Raw genomic sequence first — 13,045 nt, forward strand, 5'->3', positions numbered from 1 at the left:
TATCAGAAATTACAGAGGAGCAAAAAAGGGGAAAAAAGCTCAGAACTCTGATGTCTGTAATTCTTGTCCTAAATTTAGTACATCAGTCCCACCTTCCTGCATTTATTTACACTTTCCCTACTAGCTGTGTGCAAAATCATCAGAAAATAATGTAGTGCTGAAGAGCTGGTTTCCCCAGCTCCACCATCACCCCTGAAGGCAGTGAAAGGCATTGCTGGAGTGTTGGCATTGTGATACAACATTCTTTTTCTTTTTTTTTTTTAATATTCCATACTGTGGGAAACAATCTTCCATCGGCTGAAAGCAGACTAGTAAGACGCACTGCATTTCTTATTGTTAGTCTGTGCTTCATAGATGAGTCCCCTGAAGTTTTTCAACAAAAGCAGACTAATTTGCATAAAGACAGTCAGGACTTTTGAGAACAAGAAGACCACCGCATGCTTTAAGTCTTAGAACGAATTCTACAAGAGAAGTCCAAATGGTTTCATAACCAGAAAATCAGGATGCTCCCAGGGAGAAAAGGGCCAAATTAAATGCATCTGTATGCTACTCAGGTTTGGCTTCTTAAAATTTTATCTTGCTCACCACCCTAAAAATTGATCATCATTTCCTTCTCGACATAATAATATTTTCTCCTGTACTGCCTTTACTGTATTAAGATGAAGTCATTCGTAGGAAGCAGCCGGGAGAAGGTAATATTATTTTGGTAGTGCACAGTACAGGGCCGTCATTGTGCTTGGTGGCAGTATGGAGAATGACCGGAGTCACATTAACTCTGATGCGAATGTTCAGATTAAACTCTGGGAAATCCAGCGAGTAGAGCGGAATGGTTTAAAACATCCATATTATGAAGCATAAATAAGATACATATATCAACAGAACAGCCTGACATCATGCTACCCCCAAAATGGCATTGGATGCTGGATCCAACCATCTCCACTTCCTTTAATAAGGTAATAGCTAGTATTTTGAGTGCTGGCATGTAAACCACATGAAAACCACTCAGCAGGGCACTGAGCTAAGTAGTTTACATGTTTTATCTCATTTCATTTTCAAAACATCTCTATAAAGGGCGTACTATTATTACTCCCAGGATACAAATGAGGAATCTGCGACAGAGAACGATTAAAAACCTTGCCCAGGACCGCTGGATACCATCGAAAAATGTTTTATGCTGTTTATCTGGCTTCTCTTTCATTTTCTCTCTGCCCCCACACCCTACTCCACCCCTACCCGCCAAATACCCGAGTGGCAAAGTGGCCGTGGCCAAACTTGTGTTTGATAACCTCTTTCCCACATTATTCACATGCATTAGGAGCATTTGAAAAGCAAAATGAAAGCTACAGGAATCAGTGTCACTATTACTAGCGAGCAAGAAGGCCAGAAGCAGCCAGGAGGTGACCGCTCTTGCGTGGTGCATGAAGCCCTAGGCAAGGAAGGAACGAGATCTGGCTACTGGGCACTCATCTGCTGCTACTTGCTCCTCAGCAAAACCACTTCACCTCTCGGGGTATAAATTTCCTCATCTGTAGAATCACACCCTAATCGTCGGCCCCCCATTTTGCTTACCCCAGGTTCCCACAACTGGCTCTGTTGATGCCTCCATCCTTCAGTTCAGTGAGTTAATCCTGACTAAAGTAAAAAGTGCTAAAACTGCCCCTGCATCCCATCCAGTGAGGTTTGAATTAAGTTACTTCCTATTAACGTGCCTCTTCTGACCACTGGACTCTATGCTGTGTCTCAGGTCATTCTTCACAGCAAACCAAACTCATCCTGCAGGGTCTCACCAGGGTCACCCCGGGGACCTCGCTTTTACCTACTTCCCATCAATCCACTCCACTCTGGTCCAGCAAGACAGCAGCAGTCCTGTGTTAACGCAGAAACGCAGCCCCTGTGGACCCCCTCCACTCCTTCATGCTTCTGCTCTGGTTCCTATTTCCAAGATTCTAAAAAATGTAAGGGCTTATGGATTTGGGATTGAGGCAGACCTGAAATTGAGTCTCACCTCTCTCTACCTCTGCTCAATGTGTGATCTTGGGGTGAGTCTGAGACTCTTCATTTATAAAAGGGAATGATAATACTATGGGGTTTACTGTAAGAAATGAAGATGCATTATCTATTATCTATAAATGTATCTAGATCCTTAACACACCATCATGCATATAGTAACTAATTAATAAAAGTTAGTTTTCTTTCCCTGCCCTTTTCCAGACCTGGAGCCCTGCTTTGTTCTCCCCATCCTGAGAACTGGAGTTCTATACAGATCCCTGGCATCTGCCTCTCCAGACGCCTGGGTGTGTCCAATCCCTGGACTGCCCGTGTCCGAGTCCTGCTGCCTGCTAGGATTCTCCACTTACCCATCCCACTCACTACTTCATTTCCAACCACAGTTCAAGTCTGAGCTGTGATCTCAAGTGGGCCCAAGATAAATGCATGAGTTTCCCCAGCTTGTTACTCATTTGTCCTTCTTTCCAAAAGATAGTCTTCAAGTATCTGTTCAACGTTAACTTAAAACTGCAGCTAAACACTGTCGGTGAAGTGGCTGAGAAAGGGAAAAAAATCATATATGGCAGCTCTCAGTCTTTCCTCTACTGCTCCCAGCTACTCAGCTGTGGCCTCAAACAAGCTACGTCCCTTCCAGCAAAACAAAAGCCCTGCCATGTCTAACATGACAATCGATAAATTCAATTTATTGATTGATGGCTTGTACATACCTAGGGACGTTTCAGTCCCCTAGAGGTGTGCATCTAAGAAGCTGTCCAGGTGGCCTGTGACTCATTTGGGTACTGAGCATGACCAAGGACCTTGCTGTGCCCCTAAAACATCCATCCAGACTGCTAACTCTTGCCAGACCTCCGCTCTCACCCACCACCCACTGCCTCTCCAGACCCAGAAGATGAAGCAAATTCTGATCTTAACCCTTCCACACACCACAAGGTGAGCCTACTTCAGATCAGTTCTCTTCTTTACATAGATTCCTGGGTGCTGAAGCAGCAAGGTCTAGGGAAAACAGCCCAGGAATAAGAGAACTGGACTTTATTCCCAATACTATTAACTTGCTATGTCAGACTGAGCAAGTTTTTCTCTCTGCTTTGTTCTAGTCCTCGTAGTGATGTGGATACCCATTATTTGGCAACCTCATGGGCAGGTGGGCTTAAATATGTGAAAAATCGTTTCTAAACATTAAGTGACTTAGAAAAAGAAAAGGAATTCATAAGAAAAATACTTAGTTCTCTTAGAGACTCTTGGCTTTAAGTATCATCATAAGCTGACTGCTCTCAAATTTCCATCTCCAGTCTAGACCTCCGTCTGTATACTCCAGATAAAGATCGAGCTGCTCTGCGGCTCAGCAGCCCCACTTGGATGTCCACAATATATCTCAACTTCAACATGACCAAAACTGAACACCCACCTATCCCCTAAACCGACTCTTCTGATGGTGGTACCACCATTCCTGCTGCTCAGGCTAAAAACCTCTAAGTCAATTTTGAATCACCTTCTCCCATACCCTGAATGCAGTCCATCAGCTGTAAATCCTGTTGGCTCTGCCTTCAGATTGTAGCCAGAATCTGCCCACTTAGCACGCTGTTCTGAGTTAGCACCGTCTCTCCCACGGATTGTGGCATTTGACATCCATCTGGTCTTCCTGGTTCTATCCTTCTCTGTCAGCAGTCTATTCTCAGTATCAGAGGAATTCTTCTAAGACATCCAATTATGTCACTCCACTGCTTACAACTCTCCGATGCTCTAAGTCCAAGTCTTCACAGTGGCCTACAAGGTCCTAGGGGATCTGCCTCCCTTCCCCCTCTGTTCTCATTGCCTCCTGCTTGCCTCCTGGCTCACTCTACTCCAGGCACTCTAGCTTCCTTGCTGTTACTCAGACATGCCACGTCTTTGACTAGCTCTTTCCTCTCTGTCCTGGACTCTCTTTCTCCAGACACCTGAAGGACCAATTCCTTCACCTCTTTCAAGTCAGCTCAAATGTCACCCTCTCAGCGAGGCCTGCCTTAACCACACTATTAAAAATCACAAACAGCCCCCATTCCTCGGGCCCCTGCAGTACCCACGTTCCCAATGGCCCATACTTGGCTCTATCTTTCCTCCCCCTTTTTATATATCACCTTCTGACACATTATACTGATATATTTACTTTAAATATTTTCCATTGATTATGTTTATTATCAGTTTCATTCCGTAGAATGTGAACTCCAACATGGCAGGCATCTTGAGTGTTTTATTCAGTGTTATATTTCAAGTACCTGAAACAATTACTGACACGTTGGGGTATTCAATAAATATTTGTTAAATATTTATAAATGAGTAACTCATTCATATAAAAATGGAACAAGGTTGTCTTCTCTTCAACTTGTTTCTAGAGGAAAAGTATGTTGTGAATCCCAGGCTTTAGTAAGTCAGATGAATCCCACTTGGAGAAGCCACATGGGAAAGAAGAAGAAGACAGAGAAAGGCTGGCTATTCAAACTGTTTTCCAGAGTGCAAGACAGATCACTGCAGACAGAAATTGACTAAGAGACCAGCCAAAAGCATTTGTTAAAATGGCAAACCAACTTAGGCATATATACTGCACATTTAACACAAATCATCTAAAGAAAGTTCCCTATTAGAAATGAATTATCATCTACTTTTCTGCTTGTTAGAGTTGGGAATTTAAAGTACTTTTTAGAGAAAAAAAAGATATTTGCCTTTGGAAAAATGCCCCATCCTTGACACTGTGGACCAAGCATTCCTTTCCCTCTAAACAGATGTAATGCACAATTCATATGTGAACCGGTCAGTAACTGGTCTCTGTTTTTAAGAAAGAGGAAATGTTGCTCAGACTCTTGGGATTTAAGACACGTCTTTCTGGTCAACAGGTTTCCTTTTACTCAAGAAGACCATGGGTCTAACTTCTGTATTTAAAAACATCAGACACAATTTGGATCCCCTGCTAGTTTGTAGGAAGCTTCAGAATGTCTGCAGCCTATGTTTTTATTGTCTAGAGCACTCAGAGTGAGTCCATCTGAATGAGATGCCAAGAACTTTACCCTAAGGCATTTTGACATTGAAACTATGTCAGAGACACACTTCTCTCTGCCCCTCTCTTTCTGTTTCATCTTTTCTCTACCTGCAGCTTCTGGTTAGTCTGTCAGGGTTTCCTAAACACACACTCACACTCACACAAATAATTGTTCCCAACATCAAGGCTGCTCAGTGTGGTGCTCCAAAGCTGTCCTTACCTGTGTAATTCTGCATCCCTAGTCCCTGCAGAATTCGGTTTTCACTTGGGACTCTTCCCTCATGTTACCTTCTGATACTTTCCTGATGCCTTTCTAACATATGACCCCCAACATGCACTGGCTTTTACTCGTACTATGTGCCGTGTGTCTTGACTTTCTTCCATTTAATTCCACTGGGACTCACCCTTCAAGCACTATTTTAGCTTCTCTACTCTTAGCTCATCACTTGCATCCACACACCACTGCCAACCAGACAGCTGGACTAAACTTTTTGAAAGCGGAAGAGTGATGTACGATAAATTAAAGGAAAAGTTCACTATATACACAGAACTAATATGGCTCGTGACAGAAAAAAAATTGAAGCTCATATTTCTGAATGTAAAATCATTTTAATATGCACATGAACTAGAAGGAAGACAATTTTCATGGCTATTGTATTTGGCTCTTTGATGAAGCTGATTAAAGACAGATATCTGTTGTCTACTATTTTAAATAAATAAACTATACAAGAATAATAGAACTGTGTGTGTGTAGATACAGATATGCTAATTTGAAGAATATACACAGTCCTAATTTCAATTACAGACATTTTTGTAAGTTTATGATACTCTGATTCAGAATCGTATTGTCTCAAGTGCACAATTTTAAATGTTCCAAAGCTAATGTCATTTAAAAATGTTCCCTTTAAAATATTTATATATGAAACTACCTTTTCGTAAGTGGACATTGTAGTTAAAAGATATAAATTTGGGTATATTAGCACAGAGGAAGAGTTTTACATGAAATGTTTATATTTGAACTACCTTTAAGATAAACGAGTGCTGGGAATACCTCTATCTAACTGACAACTTATTAGCCTCGTTGATAAGCAAACCCTTCATTTTTTTTTCTCAAGATTATCAGCCAAATGCTCTAAGTATGGGTAACAAATAATAATTAACAAGTGTCAATTCACTTTAAATTTATCATAAAATGTGAATAATTGCTGGATCAAGGTGGTGGGTGTACAGATGTTTGTTGTGGTGGTCTTTTTTGTTTCAGGAAAATTTCATATAAAAAAATTGAGGCAAAGAAAGAAGTTTAGTATAAATACACTTTTATAGAAGCACTTAGGATGAGCAAATAACCAAACAATAAAATGCACTGGAAAATATGTAATACATTCAGACTTTAAGAACTATATAATCTTATATGGAACCAAACTGGATAACCTAGAGGAGATGGACAAGTTTCTGGAAACATACTGTCCACCAAAACTGAATCAAGAAGAATCTGAACACTTGAACAATCCGATCACTAGAAAGGAAATAGAAATAGCAATTAAAAACCTCCCTACAAATAAAAGTCCAGGACCGGACGGCTTCACCGGGGAATTCTACCAAACATACAAAGAAGAACTCATACCAGTCCTTCTCAAACTCTTCCAGACGATTGAAAAGGAGGGATTACTCCCAAACTCATTCTATGAAGCCACCATCACCCTGATACCAAAACCAGGCAAAGACACTACAAAAAAAGAGAATGATAGGCCAATATCACTGATGAACATAGACGCCAAAATCCTCACCAAAATTTTAGCAAATAGAATCCAACAACACATAAAAAAGATTATACATCATGACCAAGTGGGGTTCATCCCAGGGACACGAGGCTGGTTCAACATACGCAAATCAATCAGTGTAATACATCACATCAACAAGAGAAAGGACAAAAACCACATGATCATCTCAATCGATGCAGAAAAAGCATTTGATAAAATTCAACACCCATTTATGATAAAAACTCTCGCCAAAGTGGGTATAGAGGGAACATATCTCAACATAATAAAAGCTATATATGACAAACCTACAGCCAGCATAGTACTCAACGGTGAAAAACTCAAAAGCTTCCCACTAAAATCTGGGACAAGACGAGGATGCCCACTATCACCACTCCTATTCAACATAGTCCTGGAAGTCCTAGCCACAGCAGTCAGGCAAGAGAAAGAAATAAAAGGGATCCAAATTGGAAAAGAAGAGGTAAAAGTGTCATTATATGCTGATGACATGTTACTATATATAGAAAACCCTAAAAGGTCCACACAAAAGCTACTAGAGCTGATTGAAGAATTCAGCAAGGTAGCAGGTTACAAAATTAACATTCAGAAATCAGTTGCATTTCTTTACACTAACGATAAATCAACAGAAGAAGAAAGTAAAGAAACAATCCTCTTTAAAATAGCATCCAAAGTAATAAAATATCTGGGAATAAATCTAACCAAGGAGGTGAAAGAATTATACACAGAAAACTATAAACCATTGATGAAGGAAATTAAAGAAGACTTTAAAAAATGGAAAGATATTCCATGCTCTTGGATTGGAAGAATCAATATTGTTAAAATGGTCACACTGCCCAAGGCAATCTACAGATTTAATGCAATCCCTATCCAATTACCCAGGACATATTTCACAGAACTACAACAAATCATAATAAAATTCATATGGAACCATCAAAGACCTAGAATTGCCAAAGCATTACTGAAGAGAAAGAAAGAGGCTGGAGGAATAACTCTCCCAGACTTCAGACAATACTATAGAGCTACAGTCATCAAGACAGCATGGTATTGGTACCAAAACAGACATATAGACCAACGGAACAGAACAGAGAGCCCAGAAATGAACCCACAAACTTTTGGTCAACTCATCTTTGACAAAGGAGGCAAGAATATACATTGGAATAAAGACAGTCTCTTCAGCAAATGGTGTTGGGAAAACTGGACAGCAGCATGTAAAACAATGAAGCTAGAACACTCCCTTACACCATATACAAAAATCAACTCAAAATGGATTAAAGACTTAAACATAAGACAAGATACAATAAACCTCCTAGGGGAAAACATAGGCAAAACATTATCTGACATACATTTCAAAAATTTTCTCCTAGAAGAAATAAAAGCAAGAATAAACAAATGGGACCTAATGAAACTTACAAGCTTCTGCACAGCAAAGGAAACCAGAAATAAAACAAGAAGAAAACCTACGGAATGGGAGAAAATTTTTGCAAGTGAAACCGACAAAGGCTTGATCTCCAGAATATATAAGCAGCTCATACGACTCAATAAGAAAAAAATAAACAACCCAATCCAAAAATGGGCAGAAGACCTAAACAAGCAATTCTCCAAGGAAGACATACAAATGATCAAAAAGCACATGAAAAAATGCTCAATATCACTAATTATCAGAGAAATGCAAATCAAAACTACAATGAGGGTTCACCTCACACCAGTCAGAGTGGCCGTCATTCAAAAATCCACAAATGACAAATGCTGGAGAGGCTGTGGAGAAAGGGGAACCCTCCTACACTGCTGGTGGGAATGCAGTTTGGTGCAGCCACTATGGAAAACAGTGTGGAGATTCCTCAAAAGACTAGGAATAGACTTACCATATGACCCAGGAATCCCACTCCTGGGCTTGTATCCAGAAGGAAATCTACTTCAGGATGACACCTGCACCCCAATGTTCATAGCAGCACTATTTACAATAGCCAAAACATGGAAACAGCCTAAATGTCCATCAACAGGTGACTGGATAAAGAAGATGTGGTATATTTATACAATGGAATACTACTCAGCCATAAAAACCGACAACATAATGCCATTTGCAGCAACATGGATGCTCCTGGAGGATGTCATTCTAAGTGAAGTAAGCCAGAAAGAGAAAGAAAAATACCATATGAGATCGCTCATATGTGGAATCTAAAAAACAAAAACAAACAAACAAACAAAAACAAAGCGTAAATAAAGGACAGAAATAGACTCACAGACAGAGAATACAGACTTGTGGTTACCAGGGGGGTGGAGGGTGGGAAGGGATAGACTGGGATTTCAAAATTGTAGAACAGACTACACTGTATAGCACAGGGAAATATACACAAAATGTTATGATAACTCACAGAGAAAAAAATGTGACAATGAGTGTGTATATGTCCATGAATAACTGAAAAATTGTGCTGAACACTGGAATTTGACACAACATTGTAAAATGATTATAAATCAATAAAAAATGTTAAAAAAAAAAAAAGAACTATATAATCTTCTGTGAGCCAAGAACTGTGCTAACACTGTAATTTGGGTTTTATTAACTAGAAAGGCAAAAGAGACATTTGGACTAGTTCCCTATTTGCAAAATGTTTATAAACTCTATCTGATACCCTAACAACTTTAGCTGTTTCACGCAAACCATGTGATTTATCACCACCATGGGATTGGACCCACCAGTTATCCATTTCAGAAACCAAAGGTTTACATAAAATCATCAAATAATAATTTAATGACTTTAACTGGGTAAGCACCTATTTAAACAATTCCATCTGCCGTATCATCTACCTCTTTTCATGTTTTTACAAATTTTCAGAGTAAATTTATAAAATTCTTCCCCAGAAGAATTTTTTTCCTTAGTCAATTTTTCTATCTTTTATATTTTTGCATTAAACTGTTGTATAGAGAACTAGCTATTTTAATTACAGAGAGAAAATCATTATCAATATTATGGATTGCAGGTACATTATGCATACCATAATATCTGAACCTACCAATACATTTTAGGAAAGAAATAAAGCAAGTATATTATTACCTACAATCAGAAAGCAAATGTGTCTTGTATCACACCATTCCCTTATTCAGCAAACATCTCTAGCTGCCTATCGTCCACAGATTAAAATCCTATGTTCACTGTAATTTCTAAGTCCTTCAGATTGTGGCCATAACCAATCTCTCCAATCAACACCCTTTGATCCAGTTAAACTAGAACATGTTCTTCACTTCCCTGTCTCCTTGCCTTTCTGTAAAGGGTACCCTCCCCTAGAATGGCTTCCCCTGTTTCCTTTTGTAAAAATCCTACCTATTCTTTAGGCACAGGCTCAATGCCATCCCTCTCATGAAGCTTGTTCTGACCCCCTAGGGAAAATGCCCCCTCTCCCCTCAGTGACCACAGAGCTCTCAGAAACAGGAATGCTCGTCACATTCCACCTTCCACAGAGCTTGGCCCAAAGGAAGAGTTCAATCAACACTTGTTAAATTAAACCACACACCATCCAAAAGAAACAAAAACACTAATTTGAAAAGATACATGCACCCTAATGTTCATAGAGCAGTATTATTTACAATCACCAAGACATGTAAACAACCTAAGTGTCTATCAACAGAGGAGTGGGTAAAGAAGTTGTGATACATATATCTTCATATACATAATGGAATAGTACTCAGCCATAAAAGGGTGAAATTTTGCCATCTGCACCAACATAAATGGACTTGAAGGGCATTATGCTAAGTGAAGTAAGTCAGACAGAGAAAGATAAATACTGTATGATATCACTTATATGTGAAATTTAAAAATACAATAAACTAGTGAATACAACATAAAAGAAGCAGACTCACAGATTTAGAGAACAAACGTGGTTATTAGTGGAGGTGGGGAGGGGCAATATAAAGGTGGGGGAGCTGGAGGTACAAACTGTTGGGTGTAACAGAGGCTCAAAGATGTATTGTACAAAACGGAGAATTTATCCAATATTTTGTGATAACTATAAATTGAAAGTAACCTTTAAAATTGTATAAAAATTTAAAAAATTATTTTAAAAATTTAACCTTATAGAAACATTTGCTACAACATAAAATAACATTAAAATAAAATATAACTGAGAATATAGTGCAGCCAATGTAACTAAAATTGTGAAATCTAACATCTCTTCTACAGAAAAAAAAAGGATCAGTGTTATTTGTTGAGATATATGAAAATGGAGGTTTATCCTGAAAGGAAACGAAAATAAAAATTAATGCAGTATTTTTATTATAGAATTCAAAAATCAGAAATATATATGTATAAATGAATCACTATGCTGTACACCAGGAATTATCACAAACTGTAAGTCAATTACACTTTAAGAAAATAAATAAATAAATAAATAAAGGCAATAGAAATATCTAAGAAAATTTTGGTTGAATCTTGCATTTAACCGTAAGAGTGTTTCTTTTGCATATATTTACTTTGTGTGTGAATATATATATATATATACATATTTCATGTACATACATAATTAATCTTCTCATAATTTTGTCACTAAGACATCCTTATCCTCATTCTGAAGTTACCCTGCCATTTTCTCAAATAAAAAATAAGAAGGGATCAAAAGGCTGAGGAGGTTGTACATATCTCTCCCACATCTGTGTTAAATTGGCAATGAGCTTAGCACTGGGAGTCTATGAATATGGATTGCTGGGTTGTGACAGCAGAATGAAAACATGATGTAGCGACACAATTCAGTTCTTATCAGTGGCTCAAAGAGTAGCTCTGTCTTGAAATGACTAATTACAGAGTCAGTTATTATCTATTTTAGCTTCTATTAACTGTTCCCAACAAGACCCTAATACCATTCTTGCAGAAAATCACTGCAAGAAGAAAGTCTGGAAGAAAATAAATTTAGACATTTAATATTGTTTGCATTTTGTCCTAAAGCTTCTGGCTTACAGATGCTCTACGGTCCATTAAATTTTGATCACTTCAAGCATATTCCATTACTACTTTATATAAAAGAACTTTAATGTGCAGAAAAGAAACATATTATACAATATTTGAAATGATGTTTCCATCTTTCTCAAGATGACAAACATCAGAGGACAGCAGATTGCAAAAATGTTGAAAGTAAGTATTAGTGATGAGGCACATACTGCAAAGAGTTTCCATTTCTTATTTTTATATATTTCAAAAATGAAAAGCACCAGCAGAATACTGTCAATATTAAAAAAAAAGTTGCTGCGTTTTGATCATGAACAGAAACTCATTTGCCTTTTGAATACAGAACAGATTAGCCTGAGGAACAAACATAGTACTCTGAAAATGAAATAAACTGAGTTTATTTGCTGCAAAATTTCATCAGCATGGTGTACTCAACCACTGATTTTTCCTTAAAGTGCCACTAGCCCTGGATACCAAATAGAGACCATCTAAAAATACACTATAAATTACATTCAAAATCTCTACAAGAACATGTTCCTCAAACTACTTTTCATTACATATATTTATTCCATTACGATATGGCTTTATGTGGTTTTCAAATATTAAGCCAGGCATTTCAATACTAACATCTCCAAATCAACAACAGATGAGAAAAAAAATCCCAGTAAATATGCAAAAGAAAGGACTAGAGGTCAAGGTTCACTGAGGGAAGGCGTGAATCCACAGCAGTGAATTGAACACAGAGATCTTAAATAATCAGACCAGGAACAAACAGACTCCAGGCAGCCATTTGTGAAGGATGGAGAGAGATCACCCTTGCCTTACCTACTTACTCTAACAACTACTCAGAAAAAGGCATGATGAAGGATACAGCCACCCACCGAGGGTAGCTGCCTTTTGGTCTCTAGAGGAGCACTGCTAAATGAACCTCATTCACCCTTTCCTGCTTCCCTAAATCTTTATTAGATGTCTAACGTAGGTTATCTCTAAGAGCTCTGTAGCCTCAAATTTAACAGTCTCCTCCTTCATCCTCCTCCTCACAGCTAAACAATATCTGAGCACTATATACCAGGTACCATTGTTAAGTCTTTTGCAAGAATTATTTAATCATTTCAATATCCCTATGAGATAAGTACTATTAACATACCCTTTTACCCATGAGAAACCTGAAACAAAGTGGTGGTAGGTAAAGTACCACAACTTAGATGTCAGGTAAAAAGTGGCTGTGAGAAATGGAAGCAGTGTTCCTTATTGTAGATGCACTGCATTCATCTCCTGGATGTCCTGAGTGAGAGGGTGGCAGGGGCTTGCCCCTTG

General features: G+C 38.5%; 1 protein-coding gene across 1 annotated transcript in view; it reads right to left on the reverse strand.

Moving 5' to 3' along the window:
- Positions 1-13,045, reverse strand: part of RELN (reelin) — a 444,598-nt gene that overhangs the window by 373,359 nt on the left and 58,194 nt on the right. The window lies entirely within an intron of this gene.

Source organism: Camelus dromedarius, chromosome 7 (genome assembly GCF_036321535.1).
Source record: "Camelus dromedarius isolate mCamDro1 chromosome 7, mCamDro1.pat, whole genome shotgun sequence".
In the NCBI taxonomy this organism is placed as follows: domain Eukaryota; kingdom Metazoa; phylum Chordata; class Mammalia; order Artiodactyla; family Camelidae; genus Camelus; species Camelus dromedarius.